Raw genomic sequence first — 25,926 nt, forward strand, 5'->3', positions numbered from 1 at the left:
CATTGCCAATAAAATAAGATTAATCTGGAGAAGCATCATAATAATTATGAAATAAATTATTATAAAATAATGAATTTATTGAAATCTCAGAGTCAGTATATAAATTTAAAGAATACACAGTGACTGTGCTCTCAGTTCAGAACAAGAAAAGCAGTCATGGAAATATGAAGTCAGCCTGTTCAAGCCTCTAAAAATTTAGTTGAATGATATTTCTTCCTTTGTTTTTGTTCATTTAACATGGCACTGAAATTTTTATTTCAGGGTAAGCACTTTATTTCTCTTTTTCCTTATGTGACTGTATACTCCAGATCCTGACCTCTATAGAAGGACAAACCTGTGCTTGAAATCTGGCTTCACTAATCATTAGCAGTATGACCTTGGACACGTTACTTTCCCCCTGTCAGGCTCAGTGACCTCACCTGTAAAAAGGATTGATAACAGTGCCACCTTCATAAAGATTTTGCTAATCATGCAGATAATGTGTGGGATTAAGACAGAACCTGTCACAAGGCAATTACTCAGTAACATGTTTTTTAGAATAATGTGTAGAAGTTCATCGATGTTTACCATGCCTCTAGTATGTGGGGCACACTGAGAGGGTATGGTGAGGTGTATGAACATGCATGAGACACCAGCTGTATCATAAAGAAGCTTAACATTTAGTAGAGGAATTAGAACATATATAACAACTTTAATACAGACTTGAATACGTTAAGTGCCAGGAGAGAGGTTCAGACAGTGTATCGATAGAATCCAAAGAAAGGGTTCCCTCTATTTTGTGTCAAGAGATCTTTTAGTGGTGACAACATATGACATGGGTTTTAGTGGCTACGGGTCTGGAGATGCTGAGTTGATCATTGGGCTTTCCAGGAAGAGCAAAGAAGCAGAGGAAGGGGATAGATGGAGGTAAATATATTACCAGGGTTCATCCAACCAGCAGGTATGTCTCTGTGCTTAGTCTCTTATAGGTACTCTTCTGAGATCTTGGAATAAATATGTCAGTTGACAAAGGTCCATTGCTGTCATGTAGAGGGGTGGTAGATGATAAACTAGATTGATCAGATAGTATTTTAGTGGCTGATAGGAACTCTGGGTAAAAATGGAACAAGTTAAATGGGTTTGCGAAGGTGTGGGGGTTGGGATGTGTATTCGTTTGCTATGGCTGCTGTAACAAAATACTACAGATTTGGTGGCTCAAACAGCAATTTATTTTCTTGGTTCTAGAGAATATTCACTTTCTCAGCATCCAAGATCAAGGTGTTAGCACATTTGATTTCTTCTGAGGCCTTTCTCTTTGGCTTGCGGGTGGCCCCCTTCTCACCATGTCCTCACGTGGCCATTCCTCTGGGATGCCGCATTTCTGGTAACTCCCTACATGTCCAATTCCCTCTTCTTATAAGGATACCAGTCAGATTGGATTAGGGCCCACTCTAATGGCCTTATTTAAATGAATCACCTCTTTAAAGACTTTATCTACAAATACAGTTACATTCTGAGCAACTAGAGGTTAGGGCTTCAGTATTTGAAATTTAGGGGGACACAATGAGCCCATAACAGGATAGTTACAATATAAATTGAGTGGTTAGGATAGACTCTTGAAGAGAATGACATTAGGTCAAAATCTTGAAGCAAGCAAGGGAGCCATAGAAATATATGGGGAAACAGATTCCAGGCAGAGACCTTCCAGTGCAAAGACCCTAAGACAGGCCTAGGTTCAGCGTCTTCAAAGAACTGAAAGTAGGCCAGTTAGCTGGAGCAGAGGAAAACCAAAGAGAGTAACTAGAGATAAAGGCAGACAAACAAAGGGGACCAGAATATATAAGGCTTCACAGGCCATGGTGAAAACCTGAGCATTTGCTGTGAATGGCACTGACAGCCACTGCAGGACTCTGAGCCGGAGTTAAATTCAATCATGCTAATCACTGGCTGCTCTTTTGAGCTGTACAATAGAGTAGGAGTCAGTAAACTACAGCCCATGGGCCAAGTCCAGCCCATTGCCTATTTTTGTGTGGTCCATTAACTAAGAATTATTTCTGCATTGGTGAGTAATTGATAAAACATCAAAAAAGAAGACTATTTCATGACAGAGGATAATTAGATGAAATTCAAATTTAGCTCCCAGAAATAGTCGTAGTAAGACTCTAACTCTGTCATTTACATGCTAACTATGGTTGCTTTTGTGTTATAATGGCAAAGTTGAGTGATGGTAAGTCCACCTGCTTGGTCTGCAAAGCCTACACTATTTTTCCATCTGATGATTTCAGAATAAGTTCTCTGACCTCTATAGAGAGGGTCAAGGATGAAAAGAGTGGGGAGAGCGGTGGTTCCTGTCAGGATTGTAGCAGTGGAGGCCATAGTGGGGGGTGGACAGCACTGCTAGTTTGGTTTGGGAGACATGATGCAGAACATGGATTGGGGAGAGGTTGGGGGTTCAATGCATTGCAGTTAAATGGAGTATCCTGCAAGCCTTCGGACAGATGTGCCACCATCACTGCAGCAGTGTTTTCAGAAGCCCAATCGGCTCTAAGATGACTAGGAGGGGCTGACTGTAAAGGTGAAATCGAGAGGTATGTTGGCCTGGAAATGGAAAGATGAGGACAATAAAAAGGTAGCTTCAACACGTTGGGCAGCTTTTCCATTTTCTGTGCCAGTGAGGAACCTTCTGTGATAATACAGCAGTTTTGCAACACCTTTAAAAATATCTTGAAGTGCTAGGAATACTAGTATTCTAATTATATACCCTTTGAGTTAAAATAGGGTTCTTCAAGTGAATCAGGCCGGATGCCTTTTACAATTTAGGCCTTTGGACGTGTAATATTGAAAATATGAACTCAAAAGAAGACCATCAGAAAAAAAAAAAAAAGAAAAAAAGAAAAAAGAACTATCAGTAATCAGTAAGTGGTCTGAGGAAGTCCCAATCTGGATTTCCAACTGATTTAATTAGCATGTATTGGTTAAAAGTAAAAATCTTTAACTTTGTGCTTCTATTTTCTTGTATGAGCTACTTTTATAATCTGGATCTTCAACCTTAGTTTTAAAGTACGTCTATAGATATCCATTATCTTTGCTAAGATACCTGAGTCATGTTCTTTCCAATATATATTTGGAAGATTGATGGGTGAAAAGACACTTAATTCAATTTTATGTGTTCCTTAAATCATCTCAATCATATTTTTCACATAGAACTTTTCTTCTACCTTAAAAATAACCCCTTATCATTATAGAAGGTGATTGCAATATTAATTACATAAGCATAGCTGATACAGTTAAAGCAATGCTCAGTGTTTCATGTATTATGTCCAAAGTCATCCAAGTTTGATTTGTAACATATATTTTCCGACTTTATTGTGTCCCATCTTTCCAAGTGCAGGTGATGGTAAGTAATGCTGAGACACAGAACAGCCCAAATATAGGAAGAATAGAGTGGGCTAAAATCTCATAAGTCTTCTTTAAGAAAGAAGGAGTTACATAGTATAAAATAGTCTTCAAACCCAGAGCTGATTTATTCATATATGAAAGAATACAACATTCCTTGAATGAATATATTTCTGTTGACAGGATCTTTCAGACATTGCTGTATTCTGAATTTGGACTAGTTAAAAGAAGCGTGAAATATCTCTGCTGCAATGAGGAGGGGAAAGTAGGATCTGTTGTTCATCTAAAAATAATCATTCTTTACCCAGAATGGAAAGGTAATTGAGTAGCCTCACTAGAATTTCCAAAGGAAGAGTTATTTGTGGACAAGATTTGAGGATGACTTATCTAGGTTATAATTTAACTTTGGAAATGTCACTCAAGTATTATAGGCAGGTAGTTGAGTTAGGAGGAGGATAAGATTCATTTCCTATTTTCTGGTTTATTTTTCTTAAAAGGAAGGTTCTTAGTATGCCTCCAAAGTTTCTTAACTCTGATCAGTAAAATACACAAGTGTCACAAATGTTGATAATGAAAAGAGTGAAGAAGACAGTGAACTCCAGAGTCTTGTAATGGGAGGCAGTGACTCCCGAAACTCAATCCATTCCTGTCATTTTTCAGAGGAACTGGAGGCCCCAGGAGGCCAAGTTCATTGACTGCCTTGATGCTCTGCATCGTTGTCTCAGTATATCCTTGTTGTTAGACTGGATTTATCTAAAGATTCAATTGCTATGTTTGGGCAAGAAACCATTCTCTGGCTAAGAACCCCTTTCTATTTCTGCTAGAATGTAGACTACAAGTCCTCCTAGTGTCTGATGCCAATGTTGGTGTAAGTAAGCTGATTTTACATGGCACTCAGACTTGGCAGTCAACAGCAGTTGGAGGATATAACAAGGAGGTAGCCCTTTCATAATTTCTTTCAATCTTTTGATAGTATTGTGAATACCCTGAGCTCCTGCAAATCTATCTTTATCATCAGTCAGAAACCTTGGACTCTGTTTTTAACAAGAGAGAAGAACTGAGATTTGGTCTTCAGCAAGGCAAGAGGAGAAACCTAAATTTTGAGAACATACCCACATTTGATTTATAAGGTGTTATTTATGGCACAATAATTTTCTTTCCATGAGAATGAAAATTTTTATTTTATAATATGTTTATGTAACTAAAACTGATTTATTTTATTTTATTTTTTATTTATTTTAAAAACATCAATCCGGAGGTTACACGGATATGGTGAAACTGGCTAAATCCACAGATGACTGAGCTTTGGAGACACTTCTCCAAGCATGACCATAGCTGTCATATTTGGAGGTGCTGGTGGCACAGCATAGGGTGAAAACCCATGGAATAAGAGCAAGAAGACAAGTTCTAGTTCTTGATTTGCTGGATGAGGATACTCAATCCAAGTTCTGTTTCTCAAAGGTGCAATGAGGAAGATTATAGCTGGAAACAGCTGAGCGTACTGCAGCTCTGTGTTCTAAGATAGCTTGCAGAAGTGATAACACTGCAGTTTCCAAGATGTAATATTCAAAACAATTAAGGAACATTACCCACTCTTCATAACCATGAGGGGCCAAATTGCCCCAATAATCACCATACACTATTACCTCCTCAAAGTTACTTTTACCCAAAAGCATACAGATTCAAAAGCTTGTTTGAATTACATGTAGAGAAAGCCCACACCCACCCTTCTCTTCTACAGGAAGCAACCACCATATAGATCAACCTATCTGTCGCCTTTCCAGAATTTACAACCTTCAGACTATATCTTCTTATCTGTTAGTGTGATAATGCCTGAATATGTGTACATAGTATCTTATTATAAATCACTTTCCTTTTTATTAAAAAAAATCCTGTAGATCCTGTAGAAGAGATAGGAAAGTACATGGGTGTGCATACACAGACACATGCATGCACATTCCTAACTCCTGCTTGATCTGCAAACTTCATTGTCTGTCAGAGCCAAGTTCCTGGTTAGGACTCAAAGAAAAATACAGATAAGAATCTAATTCAATAAATACAGCAAAAAGCTGTAAGTATTACTTTAACTCTGCTGACAAGTCATTAGTATTCTCCATTCTAAATCTGATTTGTTAGAATTTTTAATGTTTAGAAGATGGAGTGTGCTGATAAGATGCAGTTTTATCTTCATTTCTGTTTCTATTTCGTTAAGATTTTATTTATTTATCTAAATGAGAGAAAGAGAGAGAATGAGCAGGGGGATGGGTGGACGGAGAAGGAGAAGGAAAGGGAAAGAATCTCAAGCAGACTCCATGCTGAGCATGGAGCCCAACATGGGGCTTGATCTCTGGACCCTGAGGTCATGACCTGAGCTGAAACCAAGAGTCGACTTAATGACTGAGCCACCAGGCACCCCTTCAGTTCTCTGATTAAATACTCCCTGCAAGGTGTAAGGATATGTTCTGTTGTTTTTTAAGTGTAAAGATGAGTTGGGATGTTTAAAAGCATATATAAAAGCACGTGCACAATGATTTGCCAATTAACTTCCATGTAAACTTTCACTGCCATTGACAAACTTTCAGAACCATTGACTACAATTCAGTCAAATAGAAATGATAGACCATGTAATGATTTGATAGTGTTTAACACTTACACTGAAATCAGCTGTTTAGGAAAAAAAGAAAAAGAAAAAACTCCTAAAGTTGGCTGTTTACTTAGAACAACATAGTTCATTATCATGAGCTCATTCACTAGGTACACTGTACTAGAATCACTGGCTCAAGAGTAGAATGATAGCTTTAGAGATAATAAATTCAATAACATTTCTGTCCCTCTTGTTTTAAGTTTATTTTTAAAAATTTTGCCAGAAGTAGAACTTAAATTTTTAGAACATAGGATTTGGAATAAGATCCAATAATATTGGGATGCCTGGGTGTCTCAGTGGTTGGGCATCTGCCTTCAGCTCAGGGCATGGTCCTATGATCCAGGATTGAGTCCCTGCATCAGGCTCCCTGCATGGGGGTCTGCTTCTCCTTCTGCCTGTGTCTCTGCCACTCTCTGTGTCTCTAATGAATAAATAAATAAAATCTTTAAAAAAAGGGCCAATAATATTATATTAAATGGACATTTCTTCCTTTTTTGATCTTCCATTTTTAATAAAATTTTCATTCTTATTATCTATTTATTTTAATTAACTTTCTTCCTTCATAATTGATCATTGCATTTTACTTAAATTTTTTTTGTTATTGAAAATCAGTTCTATGATTATTATAATTCATCCAAGGTAAGGCTAGTTAATATCAGAAGAGAAATTGGTATATTCCATTCAATTAGGGAACCAAGAGGGCTTAGAGAAAATAACGTGAAATAACATCTACTTGTGAGTCACTTTTAGTACAGCCTTTTAGTAATTGTGGCCATGGGCAAGTAATTTAAACTCTCTGATTTCTTACTTCATGGAGCTGTTTATTTGTGACAAGTGTCTTATAAATTACTATTATTATTATTACCTACTAGGTAAATGCTACTGGCTTCTGATGTTTCCCACCTCCTGGCATTCACAGACTGTGGTCATCTCCGTCCACATTGTGCCAGGATTGATTTATGTGACTATTAGAATATGGCAGACACGATGGCATGTCACATCCAAGATTAGGTTCTAAAGGTACTGTGGTTTTCAACGTAGTCACTCTCTCTCTGTTGCATCACTCTGGACAAGCCAATGGCCACACCAGCTGGTTAGTTTATGGAGAAACCCACTTGGTGACAAAGTGAGCCCTCCTATCAATAACCATGTAAATGTACCTTCTTGGAAGCAGATCCTCCAGCCCTGTCAAACCTTCAGATACCCACTGCTCTCTCCTATGTCATAAGTGCTATCTCCTGAAAGACCCTGCACCAGAACCACCCAGCTAAACCACTTCCAAAGTCCTGACCTACCAGAAACTGTGAGATAAATAGTTACTGTTTTAATCTATTGCATTAGAGGGTAATTTTTTACACAGCAATAGATAACTAGGACAGTGTTCTTATCCTAAAAGTCACCTGCCCCTCCCTCTATCCCCTATGAAGAGCCTTGGATACTTCAGTGATATTTGAGCTAGACAGAGGAAATTAAAAAAACAAACATAACTACCCATAAATGTATACTAGACTGATAAAAACAAAACACATATTTAATACACACTGACCTCCCCCCACCAGGTGAAAAGTAAATTATGACCAGAAGATTATTACCTTGACTAAAATCCCCAGCAGGTCTGGGAATGGGTATTTCTTTTCCCCCTCTCAAAGGAGGAAACCAAAATTGACAGGGGTTAAGGAATGATCACAGGGCATATGTGTTACCGAGCTTGTATCTTAAATGAGATCGGTTGTATCCCTGCTTTGTGTATTAAGGAAGCATCAATCAAGCTCTCAGAGAGGGTCTGGGAAGTACATAGCTTAGTGCATAAAGCTCCCTGTTCAGGAGGATTTGTTTCCTTTACTTCAAGTTTCAGGACTAGGCTCCAGGGGAATGTATTTGCTTGAAATATGACCTTTGAGTCAAAGGGGGCATTGCTAGGGGATCATTCAATTTTATAGGCATCTAATTTTCTTCCTGAGAATCATTAGACCTTTATTATTTTTTTTTTCATTAGACCTTTAAAATGAATACTCACTCTTGTAAGCCAGTAGGATTTTGTTTCTGCCCCCAACGTGTGCCTTGGAGCATAGCTTTCAAGCTGGTGCTCTGGTTTGGAGCTCCAAGCATCCTAACACCCCTACTTCTGAGTCATAATAGCAGAAAGGGATCCACAAATCATATAGAAACATTAATAGAGAAAATGATGCAGTAGAGTCAAGGGAAGAACTGGATTCTGCTGACAGTTGGAATGTGATGAAGATTCTGTGAAGCAGAGAGAATGCAGAAAGGATGTCCATGTAGATAATAATTCTCCTATACCAGTGGTAGGAATTTTCTCTACATTTATTTGACATCCCTTATAATTCTAAAGTAGATCCAAGTCACTTTTGATGGGAATAATGTCAGACATCCATGCAGAAGGAAGAATCTTTCAAAGACAGGCCATTGGCTTTTGAAAACATCAGTGTGGTCTCTATCACGGCAGTTCAGGATCTTCTAGATCCCCATAAGAATGCCTTAATGTAGGCTACATTCTTCAAATGTGGCTACATTTGAAGAATATTTGTTTGCTTTCATAGCTAACCATTCTCGTTAGATTTGGGAAATTCAATAAGCTCTGACTGTTCATAATTCAATATTTTAGTGACACATTTTTAGGTTTCTAAATCAGTTTTATGAGGCATGTGATAAAAATAAGATCAAAATCTGTTGAACACTTATGGTGCTTAGTCAGTTCTGAATATGACCTGTAGGAAACAGAGTAAAAACAAAATGACACTGAATTACCCATTTTTACTTCATTTTTGTTAAAAGAAAAAGAATGAATAAACCAGTGGAAAACATAAGAAACTACTAAAAAATGTTAAAAACTTTTCATTCATAAGATTCTGTGTATTTATTTTATCAGATGGAGTCCAGGTGCAAAATTTAAATTAAATATGATAGATTTTCTTCTCCAAATTTAATGGAGATGTTACAGTTAAACATTCAGAAATACATCTGATGTGTTGATTCTCATCCCATTTCAGATGTGTGACTTGTTCAGATTGGTCACAAATCCTAAGTGAGGGTATTATTTTTCTACCAATCAGTAAGATAGAATCTTATCAGTTATGCATATTTTACAAAAAACTAACAGGTATTTCAGCATAGGCAAATGCTATCATGAAGGATTAGAGGATTTACATTTAAGAATTATTTAAAATAAGGTGGTCATGAGAAGTTTACTATCTTTTAAGGTACAGCTATAATTTTCACAGTGACAGCACATGCAGTTTACTTTGAAAAAAAATCTCCATCTTTCCTCAAATAGATCCTTTTTCTGTAACCTGGAATTAAAAAAAAAAAAAAAAAAAAAGGAGGAGATTTCACCCTACATGCTTTTCAACTGTGGGGTTTAGGTTCATGAAAAGTTACCTGCTTGGCAAAAGATGATGGTAATGGAGTAAAAGTAAAATGATATAAATGCATATGAAAGTTGACCTTTCTGATTCATGCTTCCCTCCTCAGTGAAGAGCGTAGTGGGCAAGAATCGGGACCAGACTGCCTAAATGCAAAACCTGGTTTTGCAACCAAGACCTGTGTAACTGTGGGATTTAATCTCTCTATGCCTCAGTTTCTTCATCTGAAGAAACTTCATCTCCTTGTAAGATGGAGACAGTGAAAGCCTTTATCTCAAGGTGCTATTATGAGAATTAAATGAGTAATATAGAAAGGGCTTCAAGTCATATTTGCCTCATAGTAAGTACAATAGTGGTACTTGCTTAGGAGTTCATGTTAAAACGATGACATGAAATAAAATGTCAGTAAATCCTGACATAATGCAGGTGCTCAAGCAATAGAGAGATACACAGGTAGGTAGAGGTGTGTATGCACGTAGAGTGTACATACACTTCTCTGCCTTAGTGACATATGCATGCGTGTGTATGTATGAAAAAAATAGACTTTACTAGCTCCCGACTGGACATTGGCTCCCAAATCCAATAAGATTAGCAGATTTCATAACCCTTCTCTCCACAGTCTCTGAATTAATCTGAGAAACGTGTTCTTCTTCAGCTCTTAAGGATTAGTTGACTGAGGCAGATTCCTCAAAAAAAAAAAAAAAAAAAAAAGGTTAATGTTATTTAGACCATGCTTCTGCTTAATATTTTAGAACTAGCACTGCTTATTTTTGAAATGTAGTATCTTCTTTAGTTGCATTGTCCTTTAATTTATAATTTAATGGATTTAATTAAATCAATAAATAGACTGATTTTAGACATGTTTTGACAAATTGTGTAACCACTCAACCTCTTGCAAGCAGGTTATTTATGATTCCCAGGCCCTTTCTCTAATCCCACATGGAGACAGTAGAACACAGATTTGACTCCTGCCTGAAGTGGTTCACTATGATCAGCAATAATGGTTATTACACTTCTGATTTCTGCCTTTCAAGTTAAAGAATATATATTGAAATAGATATAGACAGACAGCACATACTCCTTAATATGTGTTTATTTATAAATCATACACATACTCTGTCAAAATCTTGTACAAATCATAACACATACAAATATTAACATGTGAAATAGTGAAGTGGATATAAAATAAACATCTAAACATTTTTACTAATTAACAAAATTCAGATGTTTTCGTATTAAAATATCAGAGTAAAATATGTCGTCTTCTTATGTATAACAAGATACCCCTAATAACTTTAGCAAGAACGATATGATTATATCTTCTCAATTATTTTTGAAAATCTTGATTTTACTTTTCTCTTTCTTAATACTTCAGTTCCAAACTTAGTTTATATAATAAGGATTGTGTACTTTCAATGGTTGAAAAAGTTATTGCACACACATGTATACCAATATAGAAGCAGCACATCAAACCTCCTGCTTACTGAATCATAATGTGTATTTTCGCTCTTATCTGTGCCTTAATATTAGCAATTGTTAAAGGTCCACATAATACATATAGGGTGGGGGCACCTGCTTGGTTCAGGGGTTGAATGTCTGCCCTCGGCTCAGGTCATGACCCTGGGGTCCTGGGATCGAGTCCTACGTCCGGCTCCCTGCATGGAGCCTGCTTCTCAGAGCCTCTGCCTGTGTCTCTCATGAATAAATAAATAAAATCTTTAAAAAAAACATGTATAGGGTGAAGTTCATCTTTAAGATACAGAATGTAACTATGAAACCTGATAGCACCTTGATAATTTCACATCGTTAGAAGTTCATTTATTTCTGATCTGAATATATCATTTCCTTTGCCTGTCACTTGATTGAAACCAAGGCCTGCCAAGGATAAGAAGAGTCACCTCTGCTATGTTCTTGATCTCTGCCAGCATTATAAGTATTATCCATAATCCAAGGTTTGTTTTTACGAATCAACTGTTTCTATTATCTCTTTTGTGAAAGTGAGTTGGAATAGGGTAGCCCCACACAGTGTGCTCTATCAGTCTACCTAGCCGGGTACACACAGACTAGATGTTGCGGTGTGTTGCGTGTGAACGAGTGTGTGTGGGTGCCTCCCTGCATAGCCTGTGAGACGATAGCAATTTCTTTCCTTCCACTGAGTACTTCTGTGCTTTAGTGACATGCAGTCAATGTGTTCATTAAGAGTTAATGCAACTTAATGCTCTCTAAAAAAATAAATAAAAGCATTAGTCATAATCGTTTATAGTATTTTCTTCCCATACCTTATTCCATGCCCACTGTGGAGACCATCAGCTTATGGAATAAGGAAGCGATCATTTTTATCTCATTTTTTCTGTGGAACAAGACTTATCTGTGCCGTGGCACATAGTCATCATGGGTTTGAAATTTTAATATAAAAACACAAAATTACATCTTGGGTATGTTGTCTTTGAGTGGATTTGCAGAGTACCTCATGCAGATTCCTATCACAGCGTTACTGTGATAGTCTACCCTTACTCTTTCTCCCGTGTCCTCCCTCGCACGCCCCTACCCCAAGACTCTGAGCCCAATAAGGGTAATAATTACATAAAGACATATGCTATGTCTTTAATCATAGCTGAGCATATAGTAGATTTTCAATAGAAGGTTTCTGAATTTAAAAACAGGTGAAATATAGATTAGAGGTGGTTGGGGCTGCAAAGGAATATATACCAAACCATAGACAAGTGTGTAAAGGTCGATTTAAGAACTAAAGTGAGATGAGCAGGAATTTTGTTAAGATCTAGCAGTGGTCTGGGGCACCTGGGGGGCTCAGTGGTTGAGCATCTGAGTTTGGCTCAAGTCATGATCCTGGGGTCTTGGGATCAAGTCCTGCATCAGGATCCCCGCAGGGAGCCTGCTTCTCCCTCTGTCTGTGTCTCTGCCCCTCTCTCTGTGTCTTTCATGAATAAATAAATAAAATCTTAAAAAATAAAAGACCTGACTGTGGTTTGTTTGTGTCCACACCAACCCCCCAACTCTCTACCCCTGGCCAAATTCATGTTGCAATCCTGATGCCCAGTGTGATGGTAGTAGGAGGTGGGTCCTTTGGGGTGTGTGTAGGTCACTAAGATGGGGCCCTTATGGATGGGATTAATTCTCTTTATAAAAGAGATCCTAGATGGGGTGACTGGGTGGCTCAGCAGTTGATTGTCTGCCTTTGGCTCAGATCGTGATCCTGGGATCCTGGGATCGAGTCCCACATCAGGCTCCCTGCATGGAGCCTGCTTCTCCCTCTGCCTCTGTCTCTGCATCTCTCTCTGTGTCTCTCATGAATAAATAAATAAAATCTTTAAAAACAAACGAACAAACAACAATAACGAAAAAAAAAAAAAAACAGAGATCCTAGAGAGGTCCCTAGCACCCTTCATGGGAGGTACCAGGAAGTGAGCTCTCACCAGCTGCCGCACCCAGTCTGCTGGCGCCATAGTCCTGGACTTCAGAGAACTGTGAGAAATAAATATTTGTTTTCATCAGGCTCACAGTCTGTGGTATTTTGTTATGAAATTTCAAACAGACTAAAACAGGGCTGTAGAATCATGGAGGCTTTCTGTAGCTTTCGCCTTTATTGTCCTACCGTCTTGAATTGTTTGGGTTTGGGGTTGACTTTGACCCTTTCCTCCTCAAGTGTTTCCTTGAGGGATGGGTACACCAGGGGACTGTAACTGGATTTTGTAATGATACAGTTGTCTTGTTTCCCTCCGATTTGGCATGATGATGATCATGTTTGCTTTGTGTTTTTTTGTTTGTTTGTTTGTTTCTTTGGTTTTTGTTTTACATTTACGAGTGGTTGTCCATTTTTCCTTCTTCTTGTCACACTCCTGCCTTCTCTTTTTATGTCTCCCTACTCAGTGGGGTTCAGAAAAGTCTGGAGTTGAGGAAAAATAGTGGAGAAAAATCTATTTTGAGCACCTCTCCCTCAACTCCTTATTGACTACAACTAGCTGAAGAATATCCTTTAAAAAGACCTGAAGGAATGTCTAGAGGAGTTTCCGCTAATGCCTTTTATCTAAAAGACAGCTTTGGCATTTTCACTTAATGTCTATAAAACTGCTCTGAGTAAGTACCATGTGAAACACAGAGATTAGTATTGTTAATTTAATGCAGTAAGCTTAGAGTCTTTATAAGATACAATCTCCTTTTGAACTTTATGTTCAAATCAGTAGAGACCAGAGCAGAGTTTTTCAGAGGAATATTAACTTTGCTACTTCATATGTTAGGCAAATAGAAGAGCCAGAGAAAATACAAATGCTTGGGCTTTAACACTGGCATAAATCACACTGATATATGGGAAAGTAGGCTTTTTTTATTTGTTTTTTTTTCTCATAAACTGCTGGGGAAATTGGATGAACTTGCTCTATAGATAATGGATACAGTAATGTGGAGAGATGATCTGTTGCAATGATGCACTGGGAAAGGCTCTAATGAGGTAAAGATCCAGCTCAATTGATGACATTAAAAAACCCACAAAAAACAAAAGTTATTATGGACAAAGTACTGTATATTTTATCATCAAGCTGTTCCTCTAAATCACAGAGAGGCAGTGTTACCTCAGTAAGTGCATTATGCTCTCATCTTAAAAAAGTAACAAAGCTGAGACATTCCAATTTTATTTTTATGCATTCCCTTTCAAAGGTTATCTTTTATTTTGAGAGAATGTTTGAAATAAAATGTTTGAAAGGAATGTAATATTCTTCTATAGGCAGGAGCAACAGCAGGATCTGTACACTCAGAGAAACGCGTGGAGCGAAATGGCGCCAAAGAAAATACAGAGGATTTAGTCGATGATTGTTTTGATATTAATAAATCTATTTGATATTAATAAATCTTTATTATGCAAAATTTTAAAAATATTTTATTTGTGTGTGTGTGTGAGAGAGGGAACGCAAGTGAGGGGAAGGGCAGAGGAAAAGGGAGACAAGCAGACTCCCCACCCAGCTAGGAGCCCAACATGGGGCTCGATCCTAAGACCCCAGGATCATGACCTGAGCCAAAGGCAGACGCTTAATCAATGGAGTCACTCAGGTGCCCCTACTTTGTACATTTTTAGCAAATGTATCTCTTCCTATGTTTTACTATATTAAAATTAGTTTTTACCTTTCTCCATCCACAATAATTCAAAATGACAAAAGACCAAAAGGGACTTCATGTGTTGTCAGCATAAGAATGAAGATTTCCAGGGACGTATGCAGTTGGCTGCAGCTGAGCCTGCAAGTAGGAAATGGAAGACCTGGGTAATGAGGGTCTTCTGCTTCCAGCATCGTTTGGAGCATCGGTGTGAGTTTTGCAAAATGGCTGGGATGCCTTTATGATTTACCTTCTCGCCCACTGCAGACAGCACTGTGGAATGCTCCTAAAAGAAATTCCACTGTACGCAGGGCCATCCGGCTATGTGCCTACTTGTCATGCGGATACCCTGTTTGAACTTTCCATCTGCAGTCTTCTTAGAGGCATGACTTAGGTTTTTGGCATTCGTGTTGATTGGCTTCTACAAAGAAGCAGGGTATGTTTATTTAAAATATGGGGGCAGGGGGCTTTCAGTGAAGAGAATAGTGGCCATTACTCAGCTTTTCCTGGCTTCTTTCCATGTCTGCTGTTGGTTTAGGAGCTAGGTTTATAGCTGGGTACCACTTGTGTGGCATTCTCAGTCCCATACATGGTGTCATCTTTAATGCCTAGTTCTGTCTTTAGTGGCTTCTCTGCCCACTATCCCTACTATTGAAGAAAAAAAAAAAAGTTAATGAGAACAAATCTTCCATCTAATCCAGAGAGGCTCTGGACATGGAAGACTTCTACGGAGGTTTATAAAATATTCACTTACCGTCCCTTTCCTGAACTTGGGGAATATATGCTCAATGATGAGAGGACCAGGAGTACATCTTAAAAAGAATGATTTTTTCCTTTCTGTAAAATGATAACAGCAATAATTGCTTGAGGGTCCACAATATGTCAGGCACCATGCTGCGTCTTTATATATGCTATTTTATTTAACCTTTACCAAAAAGTACAGTGGTGTGCATTAATAGCCCGTCATATTATATATAAAGAAATGAAACATCAATGAATTTAAGTCAGGACGTTCCAAGGTCTGGAGTGCCAAGGCGTGTCTTTTTTTTTTTTTCCTTCAGGCTTCAGAATATTAAAAATCAAATAATACTAAATAAATTCATAAAATTAAAATTATGGCGAGTTTAAAATTATATGTGAAACAAAGTAAAAATTTTAACATAGGAACAATGCAATAAAATCGAATGCACATCTTCACAGTATGGTAAATCCAAAAATGAAATCAATCCCTAGTGTGTTATAGATGACACGGTTAGATAAAGGAGCAGAGAACTTATGAATGTTGTTTTTTAGTCTCTTATATGTGTCTCTGGGAAGCAACTGTTACCAAGGGAATTTAGTAACCTGCCTGTGGCCACATAGCTAGTAAATAACTAAGCTAAACGATGAGCTGAGGTGTCTGACCCTAGAGTTTAATGCTTTTAATGACTCTGCTAGATGCTTCCCTAGGCAGCTAGACCCACATCCAAATTTTTCTTACCATCAGCCATTTTCAGCTTGCAAATAACGATAAATAGAAATATTTATTTGGCTTAAATGTATTTTCATAATAAATACTTTCTCAGTTTCCTAATTTCTTTAGTCCTGTTTAAGGACTAGGCTATGGAGTATTTCTTTTGGTTGCTTCTGTTTTCATTGACACATACACCTGCTGAAAAGCGTTCATAGGGTAGTTTAGTTGTAACTGGTGCACAGAACCATCGTGCACTTCAGAAGCACCAGCAACGGATGTGAACTCAGAAGACCTGGGCTTGAATCCTAGCTCTGATTTCTGCGCCTTGGATTTCTTACCTACATAGTGGTGGTGGTGTGGGAACAAGATTTCAGAAGCTATCTAAGTGTATCTTAAAAGGGACTTCGATATGTTAGACGTTAGGCTTTTCTAGAATAGATTTGGTTAGAGACCGCCACAAAGTATGCACAAGTGCCTGGCGGGAGGTTAGTGGGTTCTAAGGGAACTTTCACTTTCAGAAATGACGCAATGCTATACTCACGGCAAAGGCATTAGGCCTTGGGACAAGCAAGATCGTGATCACAGGTTCCAGGCCCATGTGGGTCAATTTGCAACACCCAGAAGCTAGTTATAAGACCAATCTTATGCCTTTGAAGGCATGCAGAACACAGGTAAAATAGACTTTATTTAATCTCACTGGCCTCTGAACAGACAGAGGCATTCACCAGCACAATGCTCCCCAACTCTTCTTCCCTCCCCTCCCCTCATACCCCCGTTGTGCACCGGGGTCAGCTTTTCATAGTCAGGAGACTATTATCAAAACTCCATCTGTACACTTTGCAAAAAAAGGGATTTTAAAAAAGGTGGCAGCCAGCTTGATATGCGCTTTAATGTCACCTGTGTACACTTTCTTTTCTCAAAAGCGTCGAGACTTAAAGTGAGTTAGAAACCACTGGCAAGGGCTACATGAACAGTTTAAAAACCGCTTTGAAATTATTTTCTATGTTTTGTTGACAATAATTGCTTTCCCCTCTGCCCTGATAATTCTCAAATAGCCCTCACTCTGGGGTCTTAACCTGCGTCCACTTGCCTGCCCCCAAATGAGACTGTTGTGAAACATTTTCTGGGTAAATAGCTATGATAGCAACATTAAAAAGAAAATAGTCAATATCTCTTCTTTTTGGTGGGTTTAAATTACCAATGTAAAACGTATCGACTTTATGTTTGATTTTCTCTTTTGAGCCCTAGGAACAAATTATTAGAGTTACTGTTTAAGTTTCCTATTAGAAAATAGAAAGTACTAGAGGATGTTGGTATAACCTTTCTCCTATTCCTCCTGGCTTTTTCCAGATGTAATAAACATTTATCTGTGCAATACCAGCCTGAATCTTTTCCTTGGTTAATATTTAATCCTTCTGTTAGTTCTTTGTACAGGATCTGTGGGTTTTTAGAGTGAACATATGTAATTGCAAAGCTGTTACAATCATTTTTATATAGAAACAAGTATTTTAGACCACAAACCAAAATTACATGAAGATAATGTTATGTAGGAGGCCTAAGTAGAAAGAAATAGGGTCCTAATTAATGCTGCTTTTGTGCTGTTATCATTTTTCTGGGTGGATTACATAATGCCACATTTATATCGGGAGACAGGTTCCCAGTGCTGTTTAGCAAATCAATTTGTAGGCAGATGTTATGGTATCCTCTTTTTCAGGCCGGCGGGCAACCTTTATTCTATTCTGTGGTGTCGGTGGGCAGGGAAGGAGATCTTTTGTGGATTGTGGGAGGAGAAATGTGTAATCAGATAGTAAACCATGTAACTTTGGAAATTCTTTACGGACAAAAATTTTTGAAAAATGACTATGTAAAAATAAAGAGAAGCTATATTTTCCATTACTGGAAAAGGTTTTAACAAAAATATAACAAATGTCAATATCTCCGCAAGCTCAAGAGGGCTGTAGGGCCAGAAATGCCTCAAGGCATTCCCAACTCTGCTTTCTGTTCTTTAAACTTCAGGATGAAGGTGACAGTTTGTTTAAAATACCAGAAACAGTGGCGGTCCAGCTAATATCCATTGGTCCAGGTGGTGAGAGGAAGCCCTGACAGATTTCTGAAGGGGAGCTTTGGCCTCAACCCTCCTTTTGAAGTGCCTGCAAACTACTTGGGTTGGGTTGTGTCCCCCCCTCACCAGGAACTGAGCATTCTCCCCGTAGCTGGACAGCTGTCCTTACTCGGTTTAGACCTAATGTGTTCTCCCCGCCCCCTTGAGAAACAAAAGCTTTTGGTCATTTATCACACCAAGATTGTTTATTTTTCCCTGTTTTTGGCACTAGCTAAAGACGATTGCATATCTATTTTATTTTATTTTTTTATTTTATTTTATTATTTTTTTCTTTTGTCATTTGCTTCTCAATATTTCAGGGATATCAGTGGAAAAATCAAGGATAAAGAGAGTCTTTTGAGTGTGGTATACTAGACGGAGGGTGGATGTTGGAGTCAGGAGAGGAGTTTGGGTCTGTACGTGTATTAGTAGCTTTGGGTCAATTTGGTTAGTCACAGGGTCCTCATAGGAAAGGCAGGAATTGGGTGCAATGCAAATGGGAAAGTGACAATGGTATAGAAATGAGAGTTTCATCACTGCAGCCAGGAGTGGGAAATGCAGCTAAGTTTCAAGAATCGACCTTCTTTAGACCTCTGATTAGGGACAGCTTTAACAAGTCAGAGTGGTGGGTGGACGAAGAACCCCATCTCCTATGCGCCAACTCTGACCTCCATGTCCAAAATGACATTGGTGTCTTTTTAGTTCTACTGTGATTGTTTGTTTGTATGTTTTGTTTGTCCAGGAATGGAGTATGCTAGTCCACTCATAAAATTCCCCCGAGCCATGCTTACTCTGATCGCTGGCCATCCTCTGCGACGACCCATGATCCCACATCTTCAGGGCAAATTTGAAAAGATGTATGGGTAGGTCAATAGAAAACTAGATATGTCATATGTTCTACTTGATGTAAAATGGTCCTAAATGCAGAAATGACCTTAAAGTGGGAAGTAAGGGGTTTATTATAGAGTCCAGAAAGTATAGACAAATCTTAGTGAAGTTCATTTAACCAAGGTTTATTGAATTTTTCTTGTGTGCGCGGCACTGGGGTAACCAATTTAAGAGGCATGTAGGGGAATAATGTATCTCTCTCTGCCTCTTACAGCTTACAGTGTACATAAGGGAAGAGGTGGATGAAAACAAGGAGAATATATAACAATGTCATCTTTGGTATAATATGAGGGATATAAAGGATAAGAAGGATAGTTCTTTTTTTAAAAAAAAACAGATTATTTATCTATTTATTCATGACAGACACACAGAGAGAGAGAGAGAGAGACACAGGCAGAGGGAGAAGCAGGCTCCATGCAGGGAGCCCGACGTGGGACTTGATCCCAGGTCTCCAGGGTCAGGCCCTGGACTGAAGGCAGCGCTAAACTGCTGGGCCACCCAGGCTGCCCAAGAAGGATATTTCTTGGAAAAATCCTAGAACTTTTAATGAGGCAAACATTTGAACTGAGCCTTATAGGATGGGTAAAATACTGACAGATGGAACTATAAGAGTGCTAGTTGAAGGATTAGCCTGAGAAAAAAATTGATATAACAAATATAATAAACACATGGTGATTAGCCTGAAGTTAGAGTATAGAGTATATATAGAATGAACGAGAAAGGCAACAAACTCTCTTGGTGCTTTTAGCTAGATTACTCTCATCAATTAATCTAATGTCATCCTTTTATCAGTCCATCATCTATTCTTACCACTTTATAAATAAAGAAGCCAGAGCCTAAGGAGATGAATTAACCTGTCTGAAAACAAGGAGCTGGCAAGTAATTTAGGATTTGAAATCAAGCTTTCTTGTGTCATAGGAACCATACTCTTTCTGCATGGAGACTCAATGATAACAATAATGAATCACTGTGATTTATTGAGTACCTACTGCTATGCCACAGTTTTCATTTTCCTTAATCCTCAGAGAAGGACCTAAAATGTAGCAGTTATTATCCAAACATCCAGCTGAGAAAACTAGCCCAGGTTTATTTGATGTACCAAAGTAATGGAAGTTAAGGGTGAGAAGGAGAAATGAGGATAAAAATGGGATGGGTTTGAAAACCAGCAGAGGAGTCTGTTATTTTATATAAAAACTAATAAGGTGCATTAATATTAATGCATGATCAGAATCATATTTGTGGAAGATTCATCTTTTTAGCTCTACTAGGACCAAATGAAGATATAAGAGATCCTTAGTAAGATTTTTAAAAATGACTTAATATCCAAAATTTGCAAAGAAATCTTAAAACTCAACAGTAAGGAAACAAAAACCTGATTGAAAAAGCGCACCTGAAAAAAAAAAAAAAAGAAAAAAAGAAAAAGGGCACCTGGGTGGCTCAACAGTTGAGTGTCTGCCTTTGGCTCAGGTCATGATCTCAGGGATCTGCAGGGGGCCTGATTCTCCCTCTGCCTAAGTCTCCGCCTCTGTCTCTCTGTGTGTCTCTCATGAATAAAATCTTTGAAAGAAAATAAAGAATAGTAAAAGAGCCAAAATCCACAAAAGATAACCTCAACAAAGAAGATATACAAATGGGGGGGCCTTTGGGTGACTCAGTGGGTTAAGCATCTGACACTTGATTTTGAGTCAGGTTATGACCTCAGGGTTCTGAGATCGAGCCCTGTGTCAGGTTCTGCACTGGGCATGGAGCCTGCTTAAGATTCTCCCTCCCTCTCCCCATCACCTCCTCCCTCTCCCTCTTCCAAACAAACAAACAAATAAGAAGATATACAAATGGCAAATAAATATATGAAATGTTACTCTACATCATATGTCATCAGGGAGATGTAAGTTAAAACAAACAGCACTATACACTATTAGAATGGCTGAAATCCAGAACTCTGACAACATCATGTGCTTTGAGAATGTTAAGCAATAAGAACTCTGATTCCCCACTGGTGAGAATGCAGAGTGGTAGCAGCCACTCTAGAAGGCAGTCAGGTTGTTTCTTACAACACTGTAAACATGTATTGACCATATGATCCAGCAATCATGTTCCTTGGTATTTACCTGAAGGAGTTAAAAACTTGTATCTAGACAGAAATCTTTACCTTAATGTTTTTAGCAGCTTTATTAATGCCAAAACTTGGAAGTAACCAAGAAGTCACTTGGTAGGTAAAGGGATAAATGAACTATGGTACATCCAGACAATGGTATGTTTTTGAGGGCTAAAAAGCAATGAGCTATTAAGCCTGTGAAAATTCACAGAGAAAGCTTAAGTGCATGTTACTAAGTTAAAGAAACCAATCTGAAAAATGTTAGAGACTGTCTGATGACAGCAGTATGAAAGTCTGGAAAAGGCAAAAATCCAGAGACATTGAAAAGATGGGTGGTTACCAGGGATATGGGGGAAGGGGAGGGGAGGGATGAAGAGACGAGCACAGCAGATTTTTTAGGGCAGTAAAAATACTCTGTATGACACCATAATGATGGATACATGTCATTATACAGTCATCCAAACCCATAGGGTGTACACCAAGAGTGAATTGTAATGTAAACCATGGACTTTGGGTGATTGTGTGTACGTGTAAGTTCATTAGTGGTAACAAATATACCACTCTCATGGGGAATGTTGATAATGGAGGAGGATAGGTAGGGAGAGGGGAGGCAGGAGTTTATGTGGGAAGTCTCTGTACTTTCCCCTCAATTTTGCTGCGAACCTAAAGCTGCTCTAAAAAAAAAAAAAAAAAATCAAGTTTTTTTTTTTTTTAAATAAACTTCTATTTAAAAAAAAATGGAATAAAATAAAGGTGGTGGTCCAAAGTGTTGGGAAACAAATTTTGGCCAGGACTCAGGTTTTAAATATATATATATTTTTAAATTATTTTTCAATTCAATAGATCTAAAATACCAACTTGTCTTTTATTCTTACCTTCTTTCTTCTACGATTAGATAGTGAGAAGCTCCAGTAGAATAAATATGTGCACTAAAATGCCAATCATACACATATCCCCAGAGTTTAAAGAAAATATAGTACTTTATCTCTTCCATAACCAGTTTTTGAGTTCCAACTGCATGCAATTTTCTTTTCTTTTTTTTTTTTTTTTTGCATGCAATTTTCTCAGCTGAGTGTAAAGTGTAATAAGATACCTGGCTTCCTAAGGATATAACATCTTAGCTTTCTCAGAAGTTTGTTGTGTGTGTGTGCGTGTATATTATATATATATATATATAGCTGGTTAAATAAATCAATGAGTGAATGAATCAATCAATGAATCATTCAATTACTGGTTCTGGTGATCATTGTTTGCTGAAAAGACATTTTCTATTCTCATTGGTATTGTCAGCTCAGGAAGATGAGATATGATCACACTTTGGAACATAAATATGTCATTATCTTTCCTATCCATTTGAGTTATATTTTAAATAACTCCATTTTATGTTTCTTTAGCTATCAAACCAATTAAATGGATTTGTAAAAGATGCAATGGAGTATTTTAAAAAACCCACATTTTTATAATAAATGTTATAATGAACTTCTAGCATACCATACTGATGAAATCTTCAAGCTTCAAGGAATCTTAAATTTGACTTAACATTAAGTCAGCAGTATTTTTAAAGTCTTTTAAGAAGTAATTTGCCATATATATCAGTCCAGGCTGCAATGTCGGGTTCATTAATTCCCTTTTTCACTTGCTTTCATATTAAAAGACAGCATCCAAAACATTTTTTATATCTTAGTTACTTTTTTCCCCACTGAAATGAAGAGTTAACTATATAGGCTTTATTCCATTTCTTATACTCACTCTGCATTCTATTAAGCCACCCAATTGATTGCAGAGCTGCTAAAGCAAAATTTTTTTCAGATAGATTTGAGGTGAAATTTGTGAGGCTAATCTAATAATCAATGGACTACTCTGTGAGCTGCTGCATAAAAAATATATTATTTTGAGAGACTTTGGTCTATTTACTAATTCAGTTTCGAAAGGAGGATACATTTGCAAACTGACTGTTGTAATTCTTTTGCATTACCAACCACTTATTGGAGAACACTTACAGAATCATTAAAGTCCTTAAGCAGCAGGGAAGATTTAGACCAGTTCTGTGATTTCACAAGAAAGGCAGAGGTCACAGGCCAATACGCTCAGGCAATTTCCCTCATTCTCCTGCTCATGACCCTGGGCTGCCAACCCCCCCAAGACCAAAGTATGTTGTATTAGGGAATATGCATTATGTAGATCTTATTTTTATAGATTTGAGCTTTATTATGTCTTCCTGTATATAGTAGAGTGCAGGTCACATCACTTACAATAGAGTGGTGAGTTCTTCAACTTTAATAAGCCATCCACTTACCTCCCCTAGAAGTAAAGTGCTTCTGTGTTGAATCTTTCAATGTTTGCTTCTGGAAAGTTTATGGGGTAGTTGTAAGATTTCCCTTGTTTTCAATATTTATCTGTATGCTTATGTATCTTAAGATTCTGTTCAAAGATAATTGATAAAAAATTTAATAACATTGTGCCATAGATTCATCAAACATTAAATTACAGGCAAAGGCAAATAAAAAAAAAAAAAAAGATTCCAATGGATGCCAGTAGATTCCATAAGCCCTTTGCAGAAAAGCTCATATACTGACCTATAGAAAGATCCTCACTCAGAGTCATTTTCATGTTGTAGATAGGTCCAAAAGATATGCCTTTTTTTTACTCTTGGCTATGTAGACCAGGATAAACATTAATAATCTTAATTTTGAAAAAAAATAATCTTAATTTTGTACAATGACAATAATTCTAATTATGATGATTGACATGTACCTGTGTACATGTCATGAATCAAGAGCTATGCCACGTAGATCTGTCAATGTCACATCAACCTGAGAATTGTATTCTGACTTTAGAGATGAAGAAACTTGGCTTAGATATGTTTTTGTCTTGCCTTGGATCAGTCACAAGGGGTAGAATGTAGAAGGGGAGTCATTGTGATGACACCAGACCTGTAGATCTGTTATCATGACTGAGTATGCACCCAGAAAACAATAAACCAATACAGGTAACAACCCCACACTCAGGAGCAGACCAAATTTTCTTCAATAACAACAACAAAAAAAGATAAAAATGTTGTTAGAGAACTAAAAAAGCAAACAATTGCGGAACAGGCTTGAAAGACTCAGTAGTGCTTTCTACCACTGCTGCCTGACTGTTCCGTGTGAGTCATATTCATCTGCTATTATTCGTATTATTATTCATAATGCTAGCTGACATTTGTTGAGCTGGGTTAGGAAATGCTTCTTTAAGAAGAGAAATAGTAAGGATGACCTGAGTGTGGTTAATTAACTAATTAAAAAGAACATGAGAGGGTGGGCAAGTGTTCTAAGTGTGGAGAGGAGCTTACACAAAGGCAGATACGAAAACTGTTGTGGATTGAATTGGGTCTCCCTCACATCTTATGTTGAAGTCCTAAGATCACAATGTGCCCTTATTTGGAAATAGGGTTTTTCAGGTGTAATTAGCTTAGATGAGGTCCTACTAGTGTAGGCTGGGTCCCTTGTCTAATGTGACTGGTGTCCTGATTGAAAGGGGACCTCTGGACAGGTGCACCATGTGGAAATGAGCATAGAGAGAGGGGTCATGCATCTGTAAGTCAAGGAACGCTGAAGATCTCCAGCAAACCACCATCAGGTAGAGGAGAAGCTTGGGACAGATTCTCCTTCACAGCCCTCAGAAGGATCCAACCCTGCTGATGCCTTGATCTTAGACTTCCAGCCTCCATTACTGTGAGGCTACACATTTCCATGTGTGAGCCACGTCATAGAGAAAGCCACTGTCTACAGTCTCCCCATCAAATGAACACAGAGACTAAGGAGTTCCATGACACACAGGCTGGCTCATAACTCAAGGTCATTAATAAAGAGCGAAGCAACCCCTCCAAGCTAATGAAATGGCAGAGAAATCCCCAGAACATTTTAAAACTGTTCTATTGACAATAATAAATGCATTTTAAAGAAAACTTGCCTGGGACTAAAAGTTATGCACTGTGATCTGTTAAATTCATGTAATGACAAAAAAAATGATTTCAATGTGCTTTACGCTTATTCAACAAATAGGTGTAGAGCATCTGTGATGTGCCATGTTCTGCAGGATAGTGGTCACAAATTTGAACTGACAACAGACCTAAAGTAGAGACCTGGCAGTTTAGGGTGCAGATTTTGGAAAACATCCTGCCCTTCGGAGGTATCAGTGTCCTCATCCACTTCCCCAGTGAGAAGGGACACACAAGATTGCAGGGGTAGCATAGCGAATTGGATATTTCAAAGCAAGCCCACAGTAATGAAGCTGTACTATTATCATTGTTATGTTGTTATTTTTGTTAGGGTGGGGGAGATGTTCACTTATCTCCCTGTTCCTTTCAGCTCCGACTTTCTCCGTGCCCATGAGATGCCTCGGCAGTCTCTGGCTCTGTTCCCTAGCTCCTCATTGCTGGCTTTTGATGGGGCACAATGATCAGATGGCCATGATTAGTTCTTTGGCTTGCATTGCAGATTATCTATTAAGTAGCCATCTCCTCAGCCACTGAGGCATATGGTCAGCACTTCCAGGGCTTAAAATAAATCTGCGTTTTAACATGTGGGATTTTATTATGCAAAAGAGAGCCCACATGGGGTCTAATCTTGTTCTTATGCGGCACACGTCTACTTGTGCATTCTGAATGGAATAGTACATTAGGCCCCGGGCCTTTCATTTTATGACATTGCAGAGATATTATGGGTGAGGGCATCCTGGGATGTAGCATCAACCCTGAACCGTGCAATGTGCGGGAAGGAAAAGACGGGAGAAGAGTCATTTTCCCTTTACTCCTTTTGTAGTCCAGTTTTCCCATTTTTTAAAAAAATTTCAATCAGACATTTATTTAGGACCCACTAGATACCACCTGTTTCCCCAGGTACT

General features: G+C 38.1%; 1 protein-coding gene and 2 long non-coding RNA genes across 8 annotated transcripts in view; 2 read left to right on the top strand and 1 right to left on the bottom strand.

Moving 5' to 3' along the window:
* Positions 1-25,926, top strand: part of KCNIP4 (potassium voltage-gated channel interacting protein 4) — a 1,117,936-nt gene that overhangs the window by 253,707 nt on the left and 838,303 nt on the right. The gene's annotated exons all lie outside the window — the stretch shown is intronic.
* Positions 8,400-24,042, bottom strand: LOC144303274 (uncharacterized). 4 transcript variants are annotated; one of them, XR_013370336.1, is made up of 8 exons: positions 23,619-24,042; positions 23,339-23,463; positions 15,260-15,342; positions 14,756-15,153; positions 14,536-14,646; positions 12,837-12,885; positions 9,952-10,088; positions 8,400-8,748 (listed from the first exon to the last, which is right to left on the bottom strand). It is a non-coding gene; the product is annotated as an uncharacterized LOC144303274 (long non-coding RNA). The 4 variants fall into 4 exon arrangements; XR_013370335.1 differs by lacking the exon at positions 8,400-8,748 and adding an exon at positions 8,757-9,330; XR_013370333.1 differs by lacking the exon at positions 8,400-8,748 and having other exon boundaries at positions 8,757-10,088; positions 23,619-24,039.
* On the top strand, positions 23,286-24,988 carry LOC144303279 (uncharacterized). The gene is made up of 2 exons (XR_013370341.1): positions 23,286-24,187; positions 24,559-24,988. It is a non-coding gene; the product is annotated as an uncharacterized LOC144303279 (long non-coding RNA).

The sequence above is a fragment of the Canis aureus genome, chromosome 2 (assembly GCF_053574225.1).
Source record: "Canis aureus isolate CA01 chromosome 2, VMU_Caureus_v.1.0, whole genome shotgun sequence".
NCBI classification, from domain to species: Eukaryota; Metazoa; Chordata; class Mammalia; order Carnivora; family Canidae; genus Canis; species Canis aureus.